This window comes from Mauremys reevesii, linkage group 15, assembly GCF_016161935.1.
Source record: "Mauremys reevesii isolate NIE-2019 linkage group 15, ASM1616193v1, whole genome shotgun sequence".
Lineage (NCBI taxonomy): Eukaryota > Metazoa > Chordata > Testudines > Geoemydidae > Mauremys > Mauremys reevesii.
Window position 1 is genome coordinate 27,886,787 of NC_052637.1, and position 25,372 is coordinate 27,912,158.

Below are 25,372 nucleotides of genomic sequence, written 5' to 3' on the forward strand. Positions count from 1 at the left end.
AGTCCCTGGCTTGGAAGGATTGCAGTCTCGTGTATGGTGTAGGAGTTTAAAGCAAGTGGAGGATCTTCTCTTCTACTTTATTCTATTCTGTTTTTTATATGGCCCTCATCACCATAGTATCTGAGTGCCTTGCAGAAGTCCATTAAGCAACCAAGCTAGTATTTGTCACCTGTGGTGCTTTATCTCTCACTTTCCCTCCCCATGGATAGATCTTGTGTAGGCTTTGTCAGGAATACAGAAGCCCCTTTGGGTTCACGGACAGAAAGATAATTCTTCATTCTTTCAGATCACCTTATAGAATCTTACCAAAATCACAAATATGTCATGAATGCTTTAGTCAAATGAAAGATATGCTGTAAATCCTTGCAGAATAATCGTAATAATGATGATAGTGCATTTTCATCCACAGGTCCCAAAGCATTCAATAAAATTTACAAATTGCAATGGGTATATAATGGGGTCACCCAGCTTTGAAATGCAGTCATCTCTGAGATGGAAGGCAGCAATGTTTATGCAGTACACAATTAAGGACAGAAAGAAAAGAATGCTATATTCAGTTGAAACTATGGGGAAATATTAGATAGGCAGGATCCAATTATCCAGTGGAATTTGGCCAGAACACTGGAACTAAATTTTTTATTAAAATAATTCCAGTTTACACACATTAAGTAAGCCTCATAACACCCCTCAGAGGTATGGAAGGTGGATATCAAGAGTCTGAAGGAAATGTTGCAAAAGCCTTTCTACCCTAACAGGAATGATGCAGCATTGACAACACTTTCTTCCCAACATCCTCCTCCCTCCACATGAATAAATAGAAAGAAAGAAAGAAAGTGAAGCAATTCAACCAACCATCCAAAAAACTCCAAACCCCTACCCGAAGGAGAGATTTTACCCCCAAAACTGAGAAGAACCAAACGTACACTAGGGACATTGCTAAAGCTAGTAATTTTACATGGAAGATGTTCCGATACTACAGTGGTGGGTGGCAATATAAAACCCTAAGATAGATAGAATATTATTATATCCAGTTTACAGGAGGATGCACTGAGGTACAGAGAAATTAAGAGATTTGCCCAAGGTCATTATCAGATTGGGAAACAGAAACCAGGAGTCACTATATTATTACCACTTTATTCTCACCATTAGACAATACTCCCTCCCTAAAGTGAGCCAGATAAATTAAACCTGCCAATGTTCTTCTATCTTCAGCAGGCAAAACTTGAATTCACTTCTATAGATTAGGATCTATATTTTCACTTTCTGCTGCAGGCTTTTTATTACAGTGTCAGAGACTTGAGTATCAGTTTCCTGACTTGATCTGTCATTGGCAGGTTTCATACCCCCAGCACTTCACTGCTATTTTGTACACTCCTTGTTGTATTTTGAGCAATGGCTAGGCTGTCACCCTCAGATTCTGTGTGTTCACTTAACTATCTAACTGCATCACTGATCCACTGCTGGTGCTAAAGCACCCCAAGAGAACCATCTACAAGCAAAATTTACTTATCTGAAACCAAAGACATTTTTTTAGCCACTCCAGACTCCTCAGATCTGTATTCCTGTATGAAGCTAGCTATTGTCATATCAGTTTACATTCTCCTTCTCAGATGCCTCTGTAACACTTGTACTCCGTAAAAAGGCTCTTAATCCCTCCTGCTCCCATTTTACTCCACCCCACCTGATGAGTGTCAACCACATGGGTAAAAAGTTGAGCAGGAGAAACCCATTCTAGTATCTGCTGTTACCACCAGCACAGCTGGAAATGTGTGAACTACTGCAGAGGCAGCAGGGTGGAACACAGAACATTGTTTTTGCCTAGGTGCCAAAAATAAAATTAGCCTGATTTTTGGAGGTGCATGTGCAGCTCCCATTGAAGATGGGGTTAATATGGCCTTGAGAAGGATAAGGAGATGAGTTGCAAGGGCTTCTGGAACTTTGTTTGGTGGTCTTCTCATTGTGGAGTGAACAGATGTATCCCAGGGTGCAAGGAAAGAAGAAAGAAAGAAAATATCTACAAAGTGTAGCAGGAATGAAAGATTAACAGGTCAACGTGCAATTTTTGTTTCTTCTTCTGAAAAGTGAGATGAGAACCAGCTATTTAAATCTGATTTGCTATAAATATGAAGACATAAGAAATCATTTTAATTTATTTTCTGAAGTCAAAATGTGCTCGGAGTGTGGATGGGAAGAGGATGGGTCTGATCATCAGAGGTGTTGAGCATGTGCAGTGCATTTTGAAATCAGCATCCGTCCCAGAATCAGCCTTGATCAGAAGTCACCCCAACGCCATCTAATTCGTAAAAATCTGGCTCTGCCTATCTTGTCAGAATAACAATATATTACCAAAGAAGGTTTTTAAGGCGGTTTCCAGGAATTCTTAATCTTGCATACTGGCACAAATCCCAGCCCTTCCAAAGTGTGGGGATTTAATTTATCCTAAAGAGTAGCTACTTCTGATTATACAAGTTGCTTGAACTGAAGATTGTATACTCTTTATTCTGCATGGGAGAAGCCTTTGGTTGCCTTTCTGACCTACTCTCATAGTCTTTGGTTGGGTTGTTGGAAAAAATTTCCCGTCTAAAAGCGGTGGGGCCTATGATGGAAAATGAAAAATATCTTAGATTATCCATTATTAGGCCTCTCCCACCTGATTCCAAAGGGGCAAAATCCTGTGTCTAGAATTCCTGCTCCCAACATACTAAATTAATGTAGCTCTGTGATCTTGGCTGCTACACTTAGGTCCATCTGTCCAAAGTGCATGGTGCCCTGTCAAAAAAGTTTGCCAGATCCTTTCCCCTTGGGCACAGGGATACCCAGAAATTATCAGTTTACAAAGATTGCTGGCATCAGACTTCTACATTCTCTTCTACAGGAATTCCTCTTTGTGTTCCAGCAATGAAATACCAGCATCATATGACCCCCTTCCATTCCCTTCACACTTGATCACATCTGTTCTTGCTCATGTGTGACAAAGAAAATACTTGAACTGTGCAGGAAAAGGATAGAGTTCAAAGGCAGCAGGGTCTACCTGAAACATAGGCTACATTTCAGTAGATGCCTTGGAAATTGATGAAGGCCATTCAGGGTTTGCCACAAAAGATGTTAAATATTGGCTCTCGATATGAAGGAAATTGTATGGTGGAAGGTGGCACAAGGAGAAAAAGGGCTGATTTCTATAAAGCTCAAAACGCAAGCTGTTCACTTGCCCACCAAAATGAGAATCTAGCTGAAGGGTGAAACACAGGTCAACAGGGCATATAATATCTTTTCATCTAGGGCAAAGAAAATACTGGGTAGTTTTAGGTAATTAATCTTGGTGCATGTTAAACCCCCTTAATTGTGCTAAGCATAGAAATGAAATGCACAGAAATTAAATAGTATATCAGCTGTCTCTTAGACACAGGCAGCCTGGGAAGCATTCCATACTGCAGGTTGCCGCAATTATGATCGGTGAACCAGAAAATACCTGTTAGTACAGTGAGACATAATGAAGAAACATTTGGGTGAGAAGTTGTGGAGTTGTCCTCCGTTTCTGGATGAAAATACTGGATGAGCATATTTGGCTGAGTCATACATCATCTGTGTGGACCATTGTTCATGTATAGAAATGTTTAAGGGTATGACTTACTGACCTCTAGTAGGTTTCAGAGTAGCAGCCATGTTAGTCTGTATCCACAAAAAGAACAGGAGTACTTGTGGCACCTTAGAGACTAACAAATTTATTTCAGCATGAGCTTTCGTGAGCTACAGCTCACTTCTTCGGATGCATAGAATGGAACACACAGACAGGAGATATTTATACATACAGAGAACATGAAAAGGTGGAAGTATGCATACCAACAGGAAGAGTCTAATCAATTGAGATGAGCTATCATCAGCAGGAGAAAAAAAACTTTTGAAGTGATAATTAAGATGACCCATAGAAGGTGTGAGGAGTTCAATAGTAGTCCAAGTAGTTGAGGGTTCTCAGGATAGGTAGAATAGGCACCCTCTATCAGGGGCGGCTCTAGACTTTTCGCTGCCCCAAGCACGGCGGCATGCCGCGGGGAGCGCTCTGCCGGTCGCTGGTCCCGCGGTTCCGGTGGACCTCCCGCAGGCGTGCCTGTGGAGGGTCAGCTGGTCCCGTGGCTTCGGTGGAGCCGCTGGTCCAGTGGACCCTCCGCAGGCACGCCTGCGGGAGGTCCACCGGAGCCCTGCCTGCCGCCCTCCCGGCGACCGGCAGAGTGCCCGCCGCGGCATGCCGCCCCAAGTACGCGCTTGGCGTGCTGGGGCCTGGAGCCGCCCCTGCCCTCTATCCTGTTTTGAATCAGATGCATTATAACTGTTACCCACATCTGTAAATTGCTCTGAGTACTCCTTTGTGTGTCAGTTTCACTTACCGACTTTCAGATAGCTTACACCAAGTCAGAGGTGTCTCAAACTTGCCAAATACCTCTGCTTGAATTCCAAGGGAGCACAGCCAAGAGAATTAGAAATGCAAAATCGGGATTAAGTCCAGTGGTGGCTGAGCCAGGAGAAACCAAAGCAGGGAAAATCAAATTATGGATTGAACAATTCTTGTATTCAATGATAAAAGAACACTAATTGAAATCATTTTTAAATGCATTTTTATCATTACAAATAGCACCTTAAAATATGGACATTGAATTTTTTTTAATCTAATTTACTTTTCACAATTGGTTCTGTGTAGGGGTGTGTGTATTTTAAATAATACTTTTTGCATTTATTTCAGCTTGGCCAAAAAAATACATTAGTTAGTTTCACTTTTGGTTTTAGTTAGTTTCAATTTCAGGATATCATGAACTTTGCCTCATGCTAAGTTTGTGTTGAAAGCACACACATGGGAATGTTTACTTCTTAAAAAGACATTTTGAATTTAAAAAATCAGGCAAATACTTCTGATCTTAGATTTTACAATAGCTTATATGTTTACCAAATCTAAATTTGGGGCCAAATTTGACTTGACAAGTAACCTTTTAATATAGCTAAACAAACAGAATTTTCAGTAGAGGGCAGTTATAGCTATAAAACATTTAATTTTTGACACAATATTCCCATTATAACCTTTTACTTAGAGTGTACTACATATATCATGATGAAGATACATGGCTGTCTCTGTTTTGTTTGCACTGTATGGGGTTGTTGTCTTATGTTGAACAAAAGCCACCCTGAAAGTAACAACCTGGCAATTTGCTTCCTTGCTTTTGGGGAGGTCGTTGGGGGAAGCCGTTTGCAGGTGTTGACCTACATTTGTTTAACAGAAAAAGGTAAAGAAAGCTCATCTGAATTGTCTACAGTTACACTAGTACAAACTACTTGGCTTTGAAATGTAAATAGCTTAGACCTTGATGTGTAAGAGCAGCAACACTGTAGTCAAGGGTCTATCAGCCTCACATTACATTATAAAAAAGATATGTGAATTTAAAGTCGTGGTGAAAGGTGCTAGATTGACATTCAAAATGTAGGGAAATTGTTCTTAATCATTTTGCTTTTTGGTGCTTATGAAGCAAAATAGTACACTTAAATCTGATTTTTATAACATTTTGCATACATATAGATCTTGGTCTGACCAAGAGAACACACTTTGTTCTAACTATAATGATCTGATATTTCATGTTTTATTATTTTTTATCTTTGAAGTTCTGTTTCTATTGCATTCTGGAACAATATGGGCGCCCTCCAGTGGCCAAAGTAACACTTACGTTCTCATTAGTGTTAACCAAAGACATTTTAGCCTACTTGTTAAGGTATTGTCTTTGTATCAGACCACTGAGAGGTACTGAATTCAAACTCGATTAGGATTGTATTTTTATTAACAAAAATGTCATATGTTTCTATTACATATACCACTAAATTTTCAACACTTAAGGTCTAATCCTGCAATCCGTACTCAATCACTTAAGGCAATTCCTTATTGATTTAAGGTAAATTGATACAAGGCACTCAAACCAATTTGCTAGCATCCACACAAGAGGATTGTACTAATTTAAATCAGTTCTAGGTACACATTTTGTGTGTAGTCAAGGCCTAAGTTTTGCAGGATCAGAACCTAAATGTTTATTATCAAAGGTAGTTTGCTGAGTACTTGCCTCACTGATTTGTGCCAGCTGCAGGAAGTTAGAAGCACAAGTGCTCAGATTTGTACCCACTATTCAGCTGCAGGTACAATTTATATCCACAAAAGGGAGAACACCTTTTAAAAAATTATCCCTATGTGTATTAAAATTATGTACCCGGCAATCCTTGCAAATTGTGCCTGATCCTGCAGTATTTTCTCAGTCAAAACTGCCATTAAATCTATACAAGCTTTGCCTGAGTAACGCAAAATCAGGTCCATATACCGTAAGGACTTAAGTGCTCTGACATTTTTCTTTTACAGAAAATGCAAAACAAAAATTGGCCCTAGATTTAAAATATGCATTGGCCCTGGTACATTTGCGTTGTCATTTGTGAATTACGTTGGATGTTGGCATAGTTTTGAGCATTGTGCACCGCTGCATTCTGCGTTGGTATTTGGTATTGTATGTTGCATTTGTGCCAACTGTACTGGTGCATTTTGCAGTAAGGGTATTTAGCATCAGTCTTGGCAATTTTTGCATTGCTTCTTCACTTAAAGCTGGTGCTCATGCATTTTTAAAGTCACGTTTTGCATCGGCGCGCTTAGCCTTGGGAACAGTGCATTTGCGGGTTGCATTGCTGCGTTGTGTTTAGATGGTGATGTTATTTGTCGGTGTTGCATTTTAAACTCGCACAAAAAGGCAGTGACGCGAACGAGTTGTGCATATACCAGCCGCACGGATGCCTTTTGCACGTGCAATGCGAGAGGGTGCGCAACGTGCCCAGATGCGCGGGCAGCAGGTGGGAGCCGGGTACCTTCCTGCGCAGTTAGGTGACACACACGGCTGGTCTAGCCAAGATGGACGGAGCGAACAGAACCTTGCGGGGGGGGAGGACCAGGGCAGCTCGCGCGTCCTCGGGTCTCGGGAGCGCGCGGGAAGGGGGGGTAGAACCTGCCGCTGAGCCGCGGCGCTGATTGGCTCTGCCACACAACTCATTTGCATGCCGCAGTTTCTCCCCCCATCACGTGATCGGAGGGGGGCGCTGAGGCTTCCTGTTTGAGGTCAGTGGGGAGGGGGGAGGAAAATCGAGCAGCGGGCCTCCCTCTGGTCTCGCGCTGCCTGGCGGGGTTCTTGTCAGTTAGCAACAAAATGGCCGCGGTGGCAGCAGCTCTGCTCCTGAGGACGGCAGCGGCGGCGGTGGCGGCAGGAGCAGCGAGGAGGAGCGGGGGCCCGGCACCGCCTGCCTGCTAGAGAGAGAGAGAGCGCGAGACGCTGCAGCCCCAGCCTCCCCGCCGCAGAGAGACTTTGCCTGAGACGCTGCTGCTGCAGCCCCCTGGGGAGACGTTGCTGCCTCAGCCTCCTGCTTCCCCCCGGGGCGCAAGACTCCTGGATCCCCCCCGCCCCCAGTGAGAGGCTCCGCTGCGGCAGCTTCCAGCCTGGTCCTGAGAGACGCTGCTGGATCCCTCTGGAGGAGACGGAGAGACCCCGCTGGATCTCCCCTCGTCCTCCTCCTGCCCCAGGATCCGCCGCGAGAGACGCTCTGCTGGATTCCCCTCGCCCAATTGGGTCCCCCCGTGAGAGATCCTTCTGCTTGGATCCCCCATAAGAGAGACTGCTGGATCCTCCCCCCGTCCTCCCGGTGAGAGAGACTTCATTGGATCCTCCTCCTGCCTGGATCCCCATATGAGACTCTCTGTTGGATCCCCCTGTGGCTCCATATTTTGGAGGGGGAGCCCTCTTTCAACCCGTTTGGGGGGATCCACTTTCTCCTTTTAATTTGCACTTTTTGAAGCCTCAGATGCTCCTCCATGTGGACTGAGAATCCATCAACACAAACAAGAAATAAACTCTCCCCGATCCACTCTAGAGCCTGAATTCCTTGGGTTTTTGCTGCAACTCGAAAGCAAATGTGTATTTAAAACAAAATTCGTGTGCAAAAGTCTAGCTAGGGACGTTTTTTCCCGTTTCTTTCTCCACTGGAAATCAAAAGCTTGTTTTGGAATTGAACCTGTTTCTCCTGCACTTGAGCTGGATAACACTGAAGCTCTTTGCTCTTCTGCTTGGATACTGTTTTCTTGTTGACTTGTTTTTCTTCTCTTCTGTGGCAGGTTGTGGGGGGGGAGGTGCTTTTTGTTTTTATTTTTGTTTTGGTTTAATTCGGGGGGAGACTGAATCTTTTTTTCTGGCCGTGTGAGATTTTTTTTCCTGTTCAGATTCGTGAAATTACGGGTATTTTTTAAAAAAAGCATTAAAATAAGCAAGAAGCACGTCAGAGAGACCACACGCTAGACGAAATACTCACTTGTTTCATTATAGAAAGACTGAATCGAAAGCTGCCAAAGAGCCCCTGAAGGAAAAGAAAAGGTAAGGGGCGACCGTTTTATATTAATCTGGAAACGGTAGAAGTTGGAGGTGGAAAAGACCTGTTAAGTCATTTTGTTAGTGCATGCCACCCTTTTTCCCCCCTGGAGTCCAGGGCTGGATTTTTCACTATCTATATTTTATTTTCAAATAGTCTTCACCTTTTTCTTTTATTATGGAGCCGGTGGAACAAATAATACTCTAATGTACTTCCACGCAAACTGTTTCAATAGTTATTTTAAGAGATTTTAAAATTAAAATACATTTCCCTAGTTCCTATTTGTTAAAAAAAAAGACCTTTACAAAAACTTGGTATTATCATATGACGATTTTTTTTACATGTATCTGATTATTATCACCTGCATCATGATTTTAGTTGGAGTCCCATATGTAGCAGTTAAAAATGTTCCAGATTACAGGAAGAATCTTGTGAGTTTGCTTTTAATAAATGATAATGGATGTGAGTTGATGTGTAGCATTTGAAAATTAGTTAAAATAATTAGCCTTGTTATAAAGCGAGGTCACCAGGGCTGCTTTCGATCATAACCAAGTAGGTGAAACTTGAATATTATCCTTGATAGTCAGCTTCAGTTAAATGGCAAGAGCTCTTTAGATCCCTAGATTTTTTTTTTTTATACAGTTAAGTTATGGTAACCACCATAACTTAGTCTCTGAATTCTAGACATGAGAGAGATTATTTTTCATATTTTCATGAAGCCAGATTGTCCTTATTAGTTTCAGTAAGCACATCAGTAAGGAACAAAAACCGTGTTGCTAACTGCAAAGGGGGATGAATGTTCAATTGTTAACCTTAGAAATCAAGAGACGGTGAAAGTTTATTAAAGGTATTTGAATCCTCTTTGTTTTATTTTGCAAGTTTGTGTCAAAGGGTAATCGCCTTAGTGTGTAATTGCGCATTAGTAGAAGGTCCAATTATGAGACTCACTGAAATATGAGTGAATATATGAATTAGCTTATGCCTCAAAATATAAGATGATGATTTTGTTTTCTTAAGTTATATATTTTTAATTGTTATTGCTGGAAATTTCAGCATTTTATTTTCTTTAGCATAGCCATTATAATCTAGCTAGTCATACTTTAATTTGGTTCTAGCATTAGCTTTATTCTCTGCTTCAATTTAGGTATTTTTCTTGGAATAAGAAAAATACCTAAATTTCCAACTTTGATTTGTATGTTTCTTGAGCGCAACATGGCAATTTTTTCATATAAATTAATTGAGGAAATATTGTTTCCTGTATCTTAAACTAATTTGATTTTATATTCAGTGGAATCCAGACTAATAATTTAATTTCATTGTTGGACTAATTAAGCTAGTTAAAACCCAATAATTGCTACTGTTAGTGGTCTGGTGTTATATATAGATATATATCTTAAATAAGATGAATATTGTTACACTAAGAATAATGAACAAGACAACATCTGTTGTTGGATACCATTATTCAAATGATTTTTAAAATCCTTCTAGCATTAAATGTTTCCTCGATTTGGATTCAGTGAGAGATGACCTTTGGATTTTGGTTACTGTTGTACATTATATTTGATTGTTTAAGACATCAGTGGGGTGGTAAACATAGATTTAGAAAACTTTTGTTTGCTTCTCTCAGAAATATGTATTGGGGGTTAGGTGAGATAGTAATGGATGTGACCTAAGAAAAATTACCTGAGGTTTTTTTCCCATGCCTAATAGTTGAATTGCTTCACATATTCTGTGACTTGTTAAATCCAGTAAGCTTCCATTTGAACATCTCTCCAGCTACTTTAATCCATGAATTGTGAACTATGATCTCAAAATGGTGTACTGACAAATGTCTAAAACTTACTTATCTTCGAGTAATATTATTTTATGTCTACTACTGCCCCTTTTTAAAATATTTTCCAAATTGATTCTTCTCCTTAATAGTAATTTGTGTTTAAGAAGGCTGGTGCTAGATATTTTTACATAACTTTATTTTTTGGTGAAACAGTGGAAGACTCTGTTATTGGATATCAATCTTTTTATAGTCATGTTTCTTAACTTCTAAATTCAGACAGTCTGGTTTCCAAAAAAGGCTGTGGTAAGTAAGTTCAATACTGGATAACTTGAGGGAACCTGGATGGTTCAAGGGGCTGGTAATAGTTTTTCACCTCTATGTGACCACATTAAATTCAGTGAAGCATGTTAAACTTCTGAAATCATCTGACCATTGTTAGGCAGACAAGGTGGATGAGGTAATAATATCTGTGAAATGAGAGTGGTCTCAGATCAGTTCCTGGTGAACAGGTGCTTACGTCCCAAAAATCGCTATTGTATTGGCCAAGGAATGAATGGGCATGGAGACCTAAAGGCAGTCCATCCAGAGCAAGGTTAAATCATGCATCAGAGGCTGTTTGGGGTGGGGCTGAGAGTATGATGTACTTGTTCTTTGGACAAGTAAGAAGACTTTGTCTGATGTAAGTAGTGTCATAGGTCAAATTTGTTAGTGCAAAATGACTCTGCTGTTCAGAACTTTTTCAGGTGTTTGATATCTATTATGTTTCAGTTCTTTGCAGGATAGCAAGCTATAAGTAGAGCATGTATTGACGAATATTAATTGTTTGCTAATGTACAAGGTTACAGCTATTTTTAAAAAAATCCAACTTTTATTCTTGAGTTAAATGAGTGATAGGTCCTTTACCATGTTTGCTTGGTGTCTGTCAATTTATGCTGTACAGATTCTTTTGTGATTAAGAGGTTATCTGGTACATCGCTTGGATATTGTACCAAACACCTACTAGGCAGAAGACTAAACCTACTAGCAAGAGGAAGAGGTGAAGGACAGCAGGGAGGAGAGCTAGTCTAGTTCACAAGCAATGTCCTGGTGAGAAACCTAGTCTCAACGAAGCTTCCCAGCTGGGAAGGGAAGTGATGGAATTTCTGACAGAGTGCTGTCATTGAACCTTGATTGGGGTCTCTCTTTAAAAAGGATTTGCTAATTTAAAGCTCCATCCTTTTCAAGTTTTCTGGAATGTCTTTGCCCCCTTTCCAAAACTGTCTCCTGTGCTCTGTGAATGGGAATGTGTACATCACCCTCTTTCACTAAGTCTCTTGTCAGTTGCTAGGAAGAGGGAAAGAAGAGGTAGAGACCTCTCTAACCTTTTTAGAGGCTCTTTCCTTACCCCCTAACAGCTAAAGTACGCTTTTGGTGAAGTTTGTGATCCTTATGTTGAAATTTTAAGGACAATAGCTAATTTTTTTACTTCTGCTTTGTTTTTGTTTTTTTTAATATTATTGATAGGATAGATGTTAAGTTTTTTTTCAGGTAGTCAGGATGAATTTTTCCAAATAAGTTTGAGAAAAGCATGATCATTGGGCATAACAATACAGTCTCCCACAATCTTAAGATTCTTTGTGTTGACTAAATATTTAGGACCTTAGTAGTTTAATGAGGTGTGAAACTCAAAGTGAAGCATCAGATCAGAGTGAGACTAAAACTTTTCTCAACACAAGCTACAAATTATTTAAATCTTGATATAAATTGATGATAAATATAAATTGAACTTGTTAAGAAAAATTCACTTAACGAGCAGTCTACAAAAAGCAGTCTATCTAGAAATAACAAGCTTTGGTAGTCTACTTTTTGAGAATCTTGGTTACTTAGAATTGTGAACAGCTTTGTTTTTCATATAGAGGACTTAGTTTCCTTACTTGCTGTCTTCTAGAGAAAACAGCTACCACTATAAGCTGCTTACATATCAATGTTTGAGTTACTCAAAACAATCTACAGTTTATTGTTAACATTATAGACTCTCCTTTTCATTAATGAGAAATCTATATATTAAAACAGTGATCTGGAAATGTTTTACTTTCAGTCTTAGTTATGAAAAATCAATGAGACTGGTGACAGTGGGAATGGATAATACTTTAAATTACATTTATTTTCCTCTAGGCAGCTGTCCTTGCAGAGATAAATATGCAGGTTTCCAAATGCTGTCATCTGGCCCCTTTCCAAAACAAGCTGAAGGAGGAGGTCAGGGGTGGAGCAGTCTTTTACTTCAGCAAAGGGAGGCTCTCAGTTGGAAAGAATTGTTAGATAAAGTCTATGTAGTACTGATTGTGTGAACACTGCAGACTTAAAAAACAAAAAAAGAAAACCTAAACCTTTTTTTATTCGGATTAAGTAGACGGTTAATTTCCTATATGTTAATGTCTGTTACTATAATTATTTATGTAGTAATTTCAAGTTATGCTAATTTAATTGTGGACATGCATACTACTTACATTTTCTATTGATTTTTTTTCAATAAAAAGATTGACCAAAGATTGAACAATCAAACTGTACTGCACAGAATTACTATTAGTTTTAATAGTTAAAATTCAGATAACAAGATCACAGTAACACCATCAAACGGTTTTCTCCTGACTTGGAAGTTGCAGGTAGAAGTTTGTCGTTCCCTTAGTATTAGAGATTAATGATAAGGAAACCTCTTTAATGCCTGGTGATATTACAGCCTAGCCAATTTTGTATCAGCTGGTGCCTTCTAGTGATTAATGGGCTGGAAGTTTTCAGTTGCATTATGAAGATATCAGCGAGAATAAATGGTATTTAAAAGAGAGTGATTTGGGAGATGCTTTAGAAATTACAGTATAAAATTGTGTGCAGTGTTGTAGGTGTGTTGTCTTAAATAAAATTGCATTACTAAATGGATTTTACACTCTGGATGGCCTCTTTGATTTAGTGGTAAAAAGTAACCACATAAAGAGAGAGTGACCATTTTAATGAATGGAGGAATAGAAGTCAAATGTAGTGCTTATAGAGCAATATATGGTTTTGTTTTAGAAATCCTGTCTGTTTCTGACAGATTAATAATTTTCATAAAATCATGCTTTAGAGTTTGGACCTTAATATGAGCATATTTAGAAATATTTTGCATGTAACACTTAAAATATGACTAATCTGCATTGTAGTTTTCAGAAAGCAACTAGAAATGTGACCATGCATTAAAAGTTATTTTCTTTTGTGTGAACTGCCACTTTAAAAAATTGCTTTAGTGCCATTCTGCTGGTCAAAATTAGGTTAAATTATTGATTGTAGTTGGAGACTAAGTTTTGCTATTAAATCACAGTTATCATGCTTAGATTCTTTTTACTTCAAGAAAATATTCAAATTTTTATTAGTATTATATTCTAATTATTTTTTCAAGAAATGTTCTTGATACACTTACTTTTTCTAAAAATGTTTTATTTGGCAATTACTTCCTTTTGAGTTTACATTTTAATCTTACCTCTTTCAAATCAAAAGCCATTTCTTTCTTTATTCCTTTATGAAGACATGCTGGATAACGCTATTAATATCTATAGAAAGATCTCTATGAAGTAGTTAGCTATATATTTACAATCTTCACAGTTCCAAGAATCTAAGCATCAAATTTTGTATTGATTAAACTTGACCCTGGATGTGTCAGACATATAATTTTACAAAATTAAAGTCCTGTGTATAGTTGTAATTTAGACCTACGGAATACTAAAAGTTTGAGGAGGTAGTAGTGAAGGCTGCTTTCTGGAGCTCTTTTCTTTTGTGGTTTATGGTCATGGAGGGCTCAGGAGAGTGAGAACAGTTATTTGTGCTAGAGCAGTGATGTTTTATTGCTGGATGCCCAGATTGTCTAGTTTTGCAGACAGCCCCAATTGTTTGTCTTTTGAGGTCTATGGAGGTGGAATACATTCTTAATGTACAGCTATCTGCAGCTTGCTGTTCTTGTGTCATGAAATGTACGTTCACATCAGAAATTTAAATCAAAGTGAGATTTTTCTCTAGTTTGTCAACAAATGTAATGGAATTTATTTTTACAAGTTTATGTTTAAAGAATATTCACAGTAATCTCTTGGGGCTTGTCTACGCTACAGGGAACAGCTATGTCACTGCAGCTGTGCTGCTGTAGACACTGCTGGAGAGACGGTAGCTAGATCAACAGAAGAATTCTTCTGTCGACATAGCAGTGTCTATACCAGGGCTGATGTCAGCTTGTATGTGGCTGTCAGGGTGTGAATTTCACAACCCTTAGTGACATAGCTAGTTGACCTAAGTTTTAGGTGTAAACTAGGCCTTACTTGGAAATGTAATTACTTGGAAATGTAATCTTTGTTCAGACTAAAGAGTGGAATCTTTAGAGAGAAAAATGATGCATATAGTTCTTCATAGAAAAATATATTTAAGTAAATATGACATACTTTGTGGTAAATAAGCCCTAGAGAAACACACGTTTACAGGGCTCAAAATATTGTATGACAACTACTAGCTATAGGCTGATATCAAACATGGGATTAATGGGACCTGTATTAGGCTTCCCATCAAGCTGCTGCCTGTGGGCCTTATCTACTATTGACTATTTAAAGGTAACTAGTACCAGTAGATATCTACTGAAGAAGGAACTTCATTTTTTTCCTGGCTGCTGTTTCCTTTCCCACTCCCTTTCCTCCTTCCTTTATTCTTGTTTGTGTTTGCTACTTCCATTTTGTGGGTTCTTACTGTCTCCTAATGTATGCATTTATGTGGACTTCCAGTGACAGATGAGAGCCTTTTTTCATTTAGTGTTTGTGAAGGAAATTTTTGTTTACTTATTTAGCTTTATTGAATAGAATTTGAAGGAGGTAGTTATCCGTTAATATACAAAAACACAAGTTAATCTTAAACTCTGTTTTTAGTTCAAATTGTTATTGGTTGGCACTTCATGTTGAAGGCGCTGCCCCCACAGTGGTTCCCAGCCAATGGGATCTGCGAAGCCAGTGCCCGGGGCAGGGGCAGGGGCAGCATGCAGAGCCGCCTGCTGTACCTTCACCGAGGAGCAGCTGGGACAGGTCGCCGCTTGCAGGAAGCCGCTCATGGTGAGCGCCCCCTGTATATGGCACCCTGAGCCCACACCCTAGCCCTGGACCCCATCCCGCACCCAACTTCCCTCCCTTGTAGTTAACCAGCATTTTTTCCACTTACCGGCACCCCGCATTTCCCCAACATGCCAGACAAAACAGCTTTTACTATACTAGAGAATACCTGTTTCATTGGGCAGTCTGCACGAATTTATCAGAATTACAACTATTTTTTTAATTTGGCATAAACAATAGTTCATTTTGATCCATCTAACTTAACTTCACCAAAACAAGAAAGAAAACTGTATAAAAACAAGAATACCCAATTTAAGAATACTTTAATTGGTCTGTTTGAGTTAACACGTAGTTTAAGATTGTCATTAAACAGTGAAATATCAGGTCATAATTCAGAGGTAATTGTCATTCTAAAAAAATTCTTTATTCTGTTATGGTTATATTTTTCTCAGTTTAGTTTACCATATATTTGTTAAGCACAAGTACAATGGAGTCCTCAAACAATAACAGTAAATTTAGCTTTCTGACTGTAGTTCTGATGTTGATTTATGACAAATACAATATTCATTTAATAAGTTTCTTAATTTAAAAAGTTGAATCATTTTACTAGAGTTTTAGGTATTTGAGATTCATCTGTTAGTTATCTTTTCTTAGTATTTAAAGATTCTGCTTTATATTGTGTCTACAGGCCTTGCAATTGGTTCTCATTTTTTTCAGTTAAACTGTAGGTATGGTCTGGGAAAATAACCTTATAAATAAATTTAGTGTACCATATAAAACTCTGTTCAGGTTTCAAGAGTCTTCGGACTGCCAGCACTGTAGGCTTAACCTGACATTTGAAAATCAAATGGTGTTCTCTACTTAGTGCATTACCAAAAATAGAGAATCTGGAATAGAATTTTAGCTGTCAAGTTTGATATGAGAGCATGTGGCAACTCATTCTCATTTTATTTGCAGTGCTGATGGTGCTAAAACCTTAAGACATTAGTTCAATAAGCAGTGCTTACTCAGAGTAATTAGGGAAATAAGTGGCAGATAGGTTTTTAACGATAACACTACTTGGTTTCACAATATAGAAGTAAAAGCACCTTATAGACTAACAGACGTCTACTACCAATATAGAAGTAGTTGGTGCAAAATGTAATTCTGCACTTAATAAGTAGATTTCCCCTGCATTTTGGTAACTTTTTAATATGAAAAACATATCTGCCATGGATTTGTGAAGCAGTGTAGATGGTGTTGATCTAACTGCTAATTCATCTTTTCTAACACCATTTGTCACAAGACAGAATGCATATATTGTTGATTTAGATGTTGGACCATTGATTTCAGTGTAGTTGTCATAAATACACCTCTACCCCCATATAAAGCTGTCCTCGGGAGCCAAAAAATCTTACCGCATTATAGGTGAAACTGCGTTATATCGAACTTATTTGATCCGCTGGAGTGCGCAGCTTTCCCCTCCCTCCCCCCCCCCCGAGTGCTGCTTAACGTGTTATATCCGAATTCGTGTTATATCAGGTCACATTATATCGGGGTAGAGGTGTGTGTGTGTGTGTGTGTGTGTGTGTATGATGAGTAGTATTCCTACCATTAATGAACCAGTATCATCATATGAATATCATAGTTTGAGGGAAAACATGATTTTCTGTGGGATTTGATGAAATTGGGCAAATGCAGAATTGTTACTGTTTTATGGTAATGCATATATCTTTCTAATCAAGCTTTTTGACAGAAATGACCCAAATCTGGTTCAGATGCAAGTGTCCACAAATTCGTTAATTTATCTTCTGTGATAGTCACCATGACTCTTGGCATATTGGAGTCTGTTGTCAGACTTTTGGCTGTATTCATAGATGCTTACAAAATGTATTGTTCTAGCCCAAATAAAGCATTTTGGCTTATTTATGTCATCTGTAAAAACACAAGAACAAGTTTTAATATTGAAAATAAAACTGTTAGCATAGTTTGATAGTGTTGTTAAATTTAAAGTAGAGCTGTCAATCACAGTTAATTCATGTGATTTAACTAAAGTTAATCATGATTAAATAATTTATCACAATTCTATTGTTTAACAGTACAATATCAATTGAAATTTATTAAATATTTTGGGATTTTTTCTACATTTTCAAATATATTGATTTGTTACAAACTGTACAGTGCTCACTTTATTATTTTAGATTACAAATATTGGCACTGTAAAAATAGTATTTTTCAATTCACATCATACAAGTACCATAGTGCAATCTCTTTATCGTGAAAGTATAATTTACAAATGTGTTTTGTTACATAACTGCACTCAAAAACAAAACAATGTAAAACTTTAGAGCCTACAAGTCCACTCAGTCCTACTTCTTGTTCAGCCAATTGGTAAGACAGACAAGTTTATTTACATTTATGGGAGATACTGCTGTCCACTTCTTATTTACGATGTCACCTGAAAGTGAGAACAGGTGCATGTTTGTAGCTGGTGTTGCAAGGTGTTTACATGCAAGATATGCTAAACATTCCTATGCCCCTTCATGCTTCGGCCACCATTCCAGAGGACATGCTTCCATGCTTGATTTAAAAAAAAAAAAAAGTGTTAATTATATTTGTGACTGAACTCCTTGGGGGAGAATTGTATGTCGCCTGTTCTGTTTTACCCACATTTTGCTATATATTTCATGTTATAGCAGTCTCAGATGACCCAACACATGTTTGCTTTAAGAACACTTTCACAATAGATTTGACAAAACGCAAAGAAGATCCCAATGTGAGATTTCTAAAAATAGCTACAGTACTCAATCCAAAGTTTAAGAATCTGAAGTGCCATCCAAAATCTGAGAGGGACGAGGTGTGGAGCATGCTTTCAGAAGTCTTAAAAGAGTAACAATCCAATGCAGAAACTACAGAACCTGAACCACCAAAAAAAAAATCAACCTTCTGCTGGTGGCATCGGAGTCAGATGATGAAAATGAACATGTCGGTCTGCTTTCCTTTGGATCATTATCGAGCAGAACCCATCATCAACATGGATGTATGTCCTCTGGAGTGGTGGTTGAAGCATGAAGGGACATGAGTCTTTAGAGCATCTGGCCAGACTTGTTTGTCTGAGCGATTGGCTGAAGTAGGACTGAGTGGACTTGCAGGCTCTAAAGTTTTGCATTGTTTTATTTTTGGATGCAGTTATTTTTTGTACGTAATTCCACATTTGTAAGTTCAACTTTCATGATAAAGAGATTGCACTACAGTACTTGTATGAGGTGAATTGAAAAATACTATTTCCTTTGTTTTTTACAGTGCACATATTTAGAATAAAAATATAAAGTGAGCACTGTACACTTTGTATTTTGTGTTGTAATTTAAATCAATATTTTTGAAAATGTAGAAAACATCCAAAAATACTTAAATAAATGGTATTCTATTATTTAACAGCACGATTAAGCGCACGATTAATCAAGAAATTTTTAAAGTGCTTGACAGTCCTAATTATTTCTCTATTATTGTTGTAGTAATGTCAAAATAGCATTTCATGAGGATACAGATCTGCTTGCAGAAACTTCAGTGAAACAAACTTTCAGTTGCTTCAGAGCTCTTGATCTTCTCTTTTCAAGATGAGCAAAACAAATCTTGAGCACAAAGTTTCAACTTGTTTTAGTAAACAAAGTTAGTGCACATAAAGAGGTCAGTACTGTCTAATTATATCTTAATCTGCCCTCTGGTTTCATCGTTAGTTTAAGGTTTCAGATATGTCCAGTGGACATTTTAAAACACAGTTTATAGTAGAGCCTATAGGTGGTTCTTGCTTAAAGATTTGGTGTTATCACCCTGCTGAGAATCCCAGGACCCCTGACATTTTATTGTGACTCCAGATTAGCTCACTGGGGTCTTGCTCAATATTCTTTTCATCTACTCGATAAATTGAATTCAATATTCACAGTGCATTTAACTAGAATAGTATTTGAAAAACTTTTTAAAAAGGCACCTAAACTTACAAAAGAATTAATTCAATGAAGAATGGTTATGTTGTTGCAAGTTTAAATGTGTGGAGGAAGAGGAAATGAAGATTTATTGTATTCCAAAATCTTCCCAAAACATCAAGCATTTTGTATCCCATTGTAACAGTTACATTTACAAAAATGGAAAGCAACATTTTTTCCTTTTATTGTAGGCATTTTGGTTAAAGAAAGTAAGGCTTAAATCTAAAACATTGGCATAGATCATGTACTTCTGTTTTTAAACAGGCCACTTATTTCATTTGCTTTGCTTATTTCTGTTAAGGTACTTACAACAAGAATAACTTCTAGAGTATTACAGTTTGATGGCAAGGCTAAAGTGAAGTTGAACTTCTTTAATTGAACAGAGTTGGTTCTGTTTCCATCTCAGGTTTGACATGTCTCCTGGTACGGCAAATACACACCATTGCTAGATGGCAGGGCTTTTATGTTTTTAGCTTCAAAAGTAAAGATGAAAAAACTAGAGAAACTGATCTGAGGGCTATTGCCAAGCAAGTGCCCAAAGATGCACAGTACTTAAGCTTGGAAGGATTACATTTTTGTTGGTAAATGTTGATTTCACTCTTCATGCACAAACCGACGAAGTCCATCAAGAATAATTGAGATTTACAGATAGTCAAAGTGAGAAAAATGCTGCATGAGAATTTATTAAAGTTTCATTTAAAGATATTTTTACTTTTGATATGTGATGTTGATAATTTTTGTTTTAATGGTTAAAAAGCTTTAACTTTTTGAAACTTAACACCTAATGAAGTTAAATAATTATCATCTGACCCCTGTAATTTCCCACAGGTGTGAACATTTAAATGGATAAAAATGGTTAAAAATAAACATTGATATTATCTATTGAAATAAAAATATTCCAATTTTGCCAGTCCTAACAATAACGTGTTGACATAATTAGTAGTTTTTGCTATAAATTCAGATGCTCCAGGTATTCGTCATCAAGTACAAAATACAACTTTGTTTCTAATGTTTGCCTCCTCCTGGTACTATCCTGTACCTGTTAATTGCATAGTAATCTATTGTATTTGTATAAATGCTCTTTTTTAAAGTCTCGGATTCTTGTTTTCAGAAAGACTTTTTAAAATATGTTTATGATGTTCTTTAATATGTTTCACCACCTGCCCTTCCCTGGCACACACCTTGTTCAACACACCAGTGTTTCTGGGTCACTAGTACAGCCTTTTTACCCTTCTAATCTTCTTGGGACATTTGCCTATAAATATAAGGTGATCCTGGCTGCTTTTTCTAACTCTGTTTCCTGAGTTCTAGTTCTCTTCAAAACTTCATTGATTGACTGACTATGCCTCGGACTCCTGGATTTGAAAAGCCACTAAAACTTTATTTAACCCAGAATGAACATAACCGAAGCAGATGGTTACTGAAATCTTAGAGGGATTCCTAATCTTACGAAAGCCCAGCAGTGCTTTCCTACCTGGTCACAGTCTAACTCCACAGCTTGCTCAAGAGCTGACCGACCATCCTTCATATTCAAACCCCCTCCCCGTCAAATTTCCATATGAGCAGACTGGGTGGAACTTCCATTCAGAAGTCCAGACCTCTGTGTGTCCATGAATCCAGTGGTATATGTTCTTTTTGGTCGTCTTTTTGATAACATACCCAATCATACAAGTCAACTTAAGAACTCTTGTCTGAGATGCTGCTTTATATAAGATGTCTTACAGTTTCAAGTTATCATAGTTCATTCTCCACACATGCCCAAATCCTTTACTTCAAAATGACTGTAGTAGGGGGACACTTTGTGCTGTTGGAGATACTATCCATTAGATGAGATGCATAAAACAAATATCCTTTTCAGTTCTCATCATGAAAAATCCTTGGCACTACTTGTCAGAGTAAGATAAATTATTAACATAGTCTCCTGGGTCAGCCTAAATATTCCCCTGTACTTTGAATACGATATTGTAATTGACCATTATATTTTTCATGCTCTTTTCTAAACTACTGTTGTAATGCTTCTGTGAGCTGTTAAACTGCAGCTCTATTTGGCCCTTGATGCAGTAGCATTTCAGTAGTGGATTAAGTTTTATCTCTGTATATCCTGTTTCTACTTGAGTGTGTTGTGTGATTTTTTTTTTTTTTTTTGGGCTTGTCTTCATGGGGTTATTCTGGCATAGCTATTCCTGATTAACGATTTCTAATTAATGCCATATGTGGATGCTCTTATTTCAGAATAAGAGTGCTGTAGTGCATTAAGCTAATTTTGAGTAAAGAACTCTTATTCTGGAATATCAGTGTTCACACATGGAGTTAATCAGGACTAATTAACCAATTTTAAATTCACACCCTACTTTATTCCAGATTAACTTTCACATGTAGACAAGCCCTTTATTAGAAGATGTTAATAAAATGCTCGGAGGTCTCTGAAAGATGGTGTAGAAATGTCAGCGTGTCAGCATCTATTAAACTAGTGGTTCTCAACCTATTTACAGAGAGCTGCAAGTGCAGCCCACAATGGTGTTATGTAGGTCATATACCACACACCATTTGTACTATCTGTGTTGCCCTGAAGATGTCACATGAGCTGTAGGGGCTGCAAGCGGCCCACGTGTTGAGAACCACTGTACTAAACTAATACCTTAACCTTTTCAGAATGTTGATATGCTTCATGTTGCAAGCAAAATTACTTAGGAGCATATATGTAATGTATAGGATTTACTTCAGCAACACCACAATTTAGTTTGTCTACATGGGGAAGTTTTTCCAGGTTAAGGTAGGGAGTGAATTTAAAGCACAATAGCTATTTTGGAATAGCTTCCCATGTGAACTCTCTTATTCTGGAATAATAATAATCCCTTTTTTCTGGTAGAATAAATTAAACCAGAGAAGGGCACACTTACTTCAGAATAAGAGTGTCCACATGGGGAGCCATTGTGGAATAGCTGTTATAGTCAACTTTCCTGTGTAGGCAAGCCCTCAGGATCTTAAAATGCATGAGGACAAAACTCATTAGAACGCCAGTGTAAGAACTACAGCAGAATGCATTGTAACTTATGTAGCAACACCATTAGACTTAACTTGGAGTTTGTGTTTAAGCATAAACTACCCCCAGAATGGTCAGTGCCAAGTTATCTAGACAGAACTTCACCAAATTCACTACAATTAAAAATGTAAACAGTGATTTCAAATGTGAAGCTGATTCTGAAGGTAATGAGAGAACTAAGTCACATGAGTTGTGAATATCTGCTGTCACCTGGAAACAGACATTTCTTTTTTTCACTTCCGAACTCTCAAAACAGTATAAATAAGAAACTTAGACTGAAATATGTTTTTACAGGGGCTGGGAGGAACTAATAGAGCCACGTGTAATAGATGATATCCATGCTTCTTGACTTGGGTCTCTCAATTTATCTTGATTTCTGACTTGCTGCCCTTCCCGCTGTTCCAGTAGAAGATCTCTCCTGAGCGATATGATGTTCTGCAGTTTGAAAGACCATTTTGCTTTTTGGATTGTGGGTTTAAATAAATTATTTTCTTTCAGGTCCGTTAGAATGTGATAGTAAAGTAAAACTCTCTCTGCTAGTTAGTTAAAGTACCTATGATACACTGCTGTATTTATCTATAAAATGAAAAAAACTTTACAAATGCATACTAAGAAATTTTGCTTTATTTGCAGTGGGCTTTTATATTTTTTTAAACCAACCTTTTAACTTGCGTCTTTATAATAAAGGGAGAACAAATAGTGTCTTTGGAGAAAAATGTATAACACACGCCTTGGTTTTTATCAGTGGCAATATAATCAAAACTTTAAATAATCTTATGAACAGTGCAGTCTTTTCTAAAATATTCTCATTTCCTTATGTTAGCTGACTACTTAACATTGTACCTAGAAGTGAAATCAAGAACTGCTGTCTAAAGCCACATGGATATTTAGTTATGTAATTTTAAGCATATTTAAAGTATATGTATTCAGATGTCATTATGTAAATTAGTTATGAAAATTGAGCTCCATTAAAATTATAATATTTTCTGACTGAATTTGAGGCTACTTTAATCTCAGAAATGAAATAAACAGGTTTTTATTAAGAGTGGCACTTGTACCTCTTGTAATTGACGTGTTAATACGGTGATATTAAACATACAGCATATGTTCAATATAGCAAAAATGTTTGCTGATATCTGGTTAGTTTTGAGATGTGCTGTACTCAAACAGTTTTTGAAATTAATTGTTGAAGTTGAAAAAATAAATATTGCAAACCAGTTGGGTTGGGAACTTTAGAGGAGGGGTGGGAGGTACACAGTTAAAGTTATAAGTATATCTGGCAATTTAATAGACTATTAAAACTAGCCCTCTCTTTCAAGATATCAGAATTTTCTGTCATAAGTAAGTTATGCTGAAAGTCAAATAATTTCATCAACCTCTAGAGGTAATATACACTTTGACAGGAGATCACAAACGGATCTTTTGTATAATGTACTCTTTCAGAACTTTTGAAAGCGCTCATCACACCATAGTTAAGGCTAAGTTTTTGTCACTGATATTTTTAGTAAAAGTCAGGGACAGGTCACGGGAAATAAAAGTTCACAGCAGCCTGTGACCTGTCCCTGACTTACACTAAAAATATCCCTGACAAAAGGGGTAGGTGGTTTCAGCACCCACTGTTGCTGGGGCTCCCAGGTCCCCCACTGATGTGGTGCATGGTAGCTCCAGGGTCCTCCTGCCCTTAGGGGTCCCCTTGCCCTGGGCAGCTGGTAGCTGCAGGGTCCCCTGGCGGCAGATGCCTGGGGTCCTGATGTGGCTGGGGTATATGCAGGGGGTTTGTCTGTCCGCGCGCTGCGGCTGGGAGCTCCAGCCCCAGGGCAGAAAATGTCATGGAGGTCAATGGAAGTCATGGGTTCCGTGACTTCTCACATACTGTCATTAAGACTACGATTATATCATGGAACAAAACAGGCGAAAGAGCTGCACTTTCTTAATGCATCATGAATAGTGGTTTAAAATATCTCCATTAGGATTTCCTCTCCAGATCCCTACTAGTGCATCCCTCAGCCTTTGGGATTCAGAATCAATTAGAAAGAAATGACAGTTGGGATTACACAAAATGTATGAATTGCAAAAGGGTAAATGTAAGTTTATATAAGGAGTTGTGAATCTAGCCATTCAGAGTTCCTTCTTTGCTAAGAGTGGCCATGCTTCTTGGAACCATTGTACTGGATAGCTTGTAGCTTGATCTGATAGACAAACACAAGGAGATGTCAGAAAGACAAGCAGAGATTTTAGTTTGGACAGAAGACAGGTGTGGAGTGCAGAGGTAGATCTGAGAGTTGTTAGGATAGAGATAGTAGTTGAATTTGGGTTTGCAGATGAGAGTGCCCAGAGGTTGTGAACCACTGCTCTACACCATATCGATTTACCATTGTGGGCTGTATACACACAATATATATACTACCTGTATGTCCCTGAGAATGTTGCCGCAGCTGGGTGTTGACTGGGCCGTGGGTTGAGAACCACTGATGTAGAGGAAAAAGAGATGGATACCAAGGACAGATCTCTATGGAATCTCCACAGATAGTTGAAGAATGGATGAGAATGATCCTCCAAAGGAAACTGAAGGAGCAGTTAGAGAGGAAGGAGGAAACACTGAAGGAGCAATTAGAGAAGGAATAGAACCAGGAGAAGACAGTCATGAAGACAAGATTTCAAGAAGAATAGCAGGATTGAGTGTGTTGAAGGCAGCTGACAGATCAGGGGGGATGAGTGTGGAGTACTGATTCTGAGCTTTAACTAGGAAGAGGTCAGAGACTTTGGCAAGAGCGGTTTCAGTGGCATTCGGTGTCTCCAAGCTCTCTTACATTTGTACCATGTCTCAAATTGAAAATGATCTTTCTATGGTGAACCTCAGTAAAAAGAAATAAGATTTAAATGTAATCCATGTGGTGGCCTGGTAAAGACATTATTTATTACATCAGAAGCTGTTAAAATCTGGGAGGAGAAACTCCCTAAGAATAAAGGAGTACTTGTGGCACCTTAGAGACTAACAAATTTGTTTCAGCATGAGCTTTCGTGAGCTATAGCTCACTTTTTCGGATGCATAGAACGGAACACAGAGAGAGGAGATATTTATACA

General features: G+C 38.1%; 1 protein-coding gene across 13 annotated transcripts in view; it reads left to right on the forward strand.

The window, feature by feature from the left end:
* The window catches only part of TNRC6C (trinucleotide repeat containing adaptor 6C), a 610,512-nt gene that overhangs the window by 402,782 nt on the left and 182,358 nt on the right, over positions 1 to 25,372 (forward strand). The window contains exon 1 of one of the 13 annotated variants that reach the window (XM_039501299.1): positions 7,014 to 8,426. The exons of the other annotated variants lie outside the window; for them this stretch is intronic. The gene's annotated coding sequence lies outside the window, so the exon portion shown is untranslated. Of the gene's footprint in view, positions 1 to 7,013; positions 8,427 to 25,372 lie in introns of those variants that run through there. 13 annotated transcript variants of the gene reach the window in all.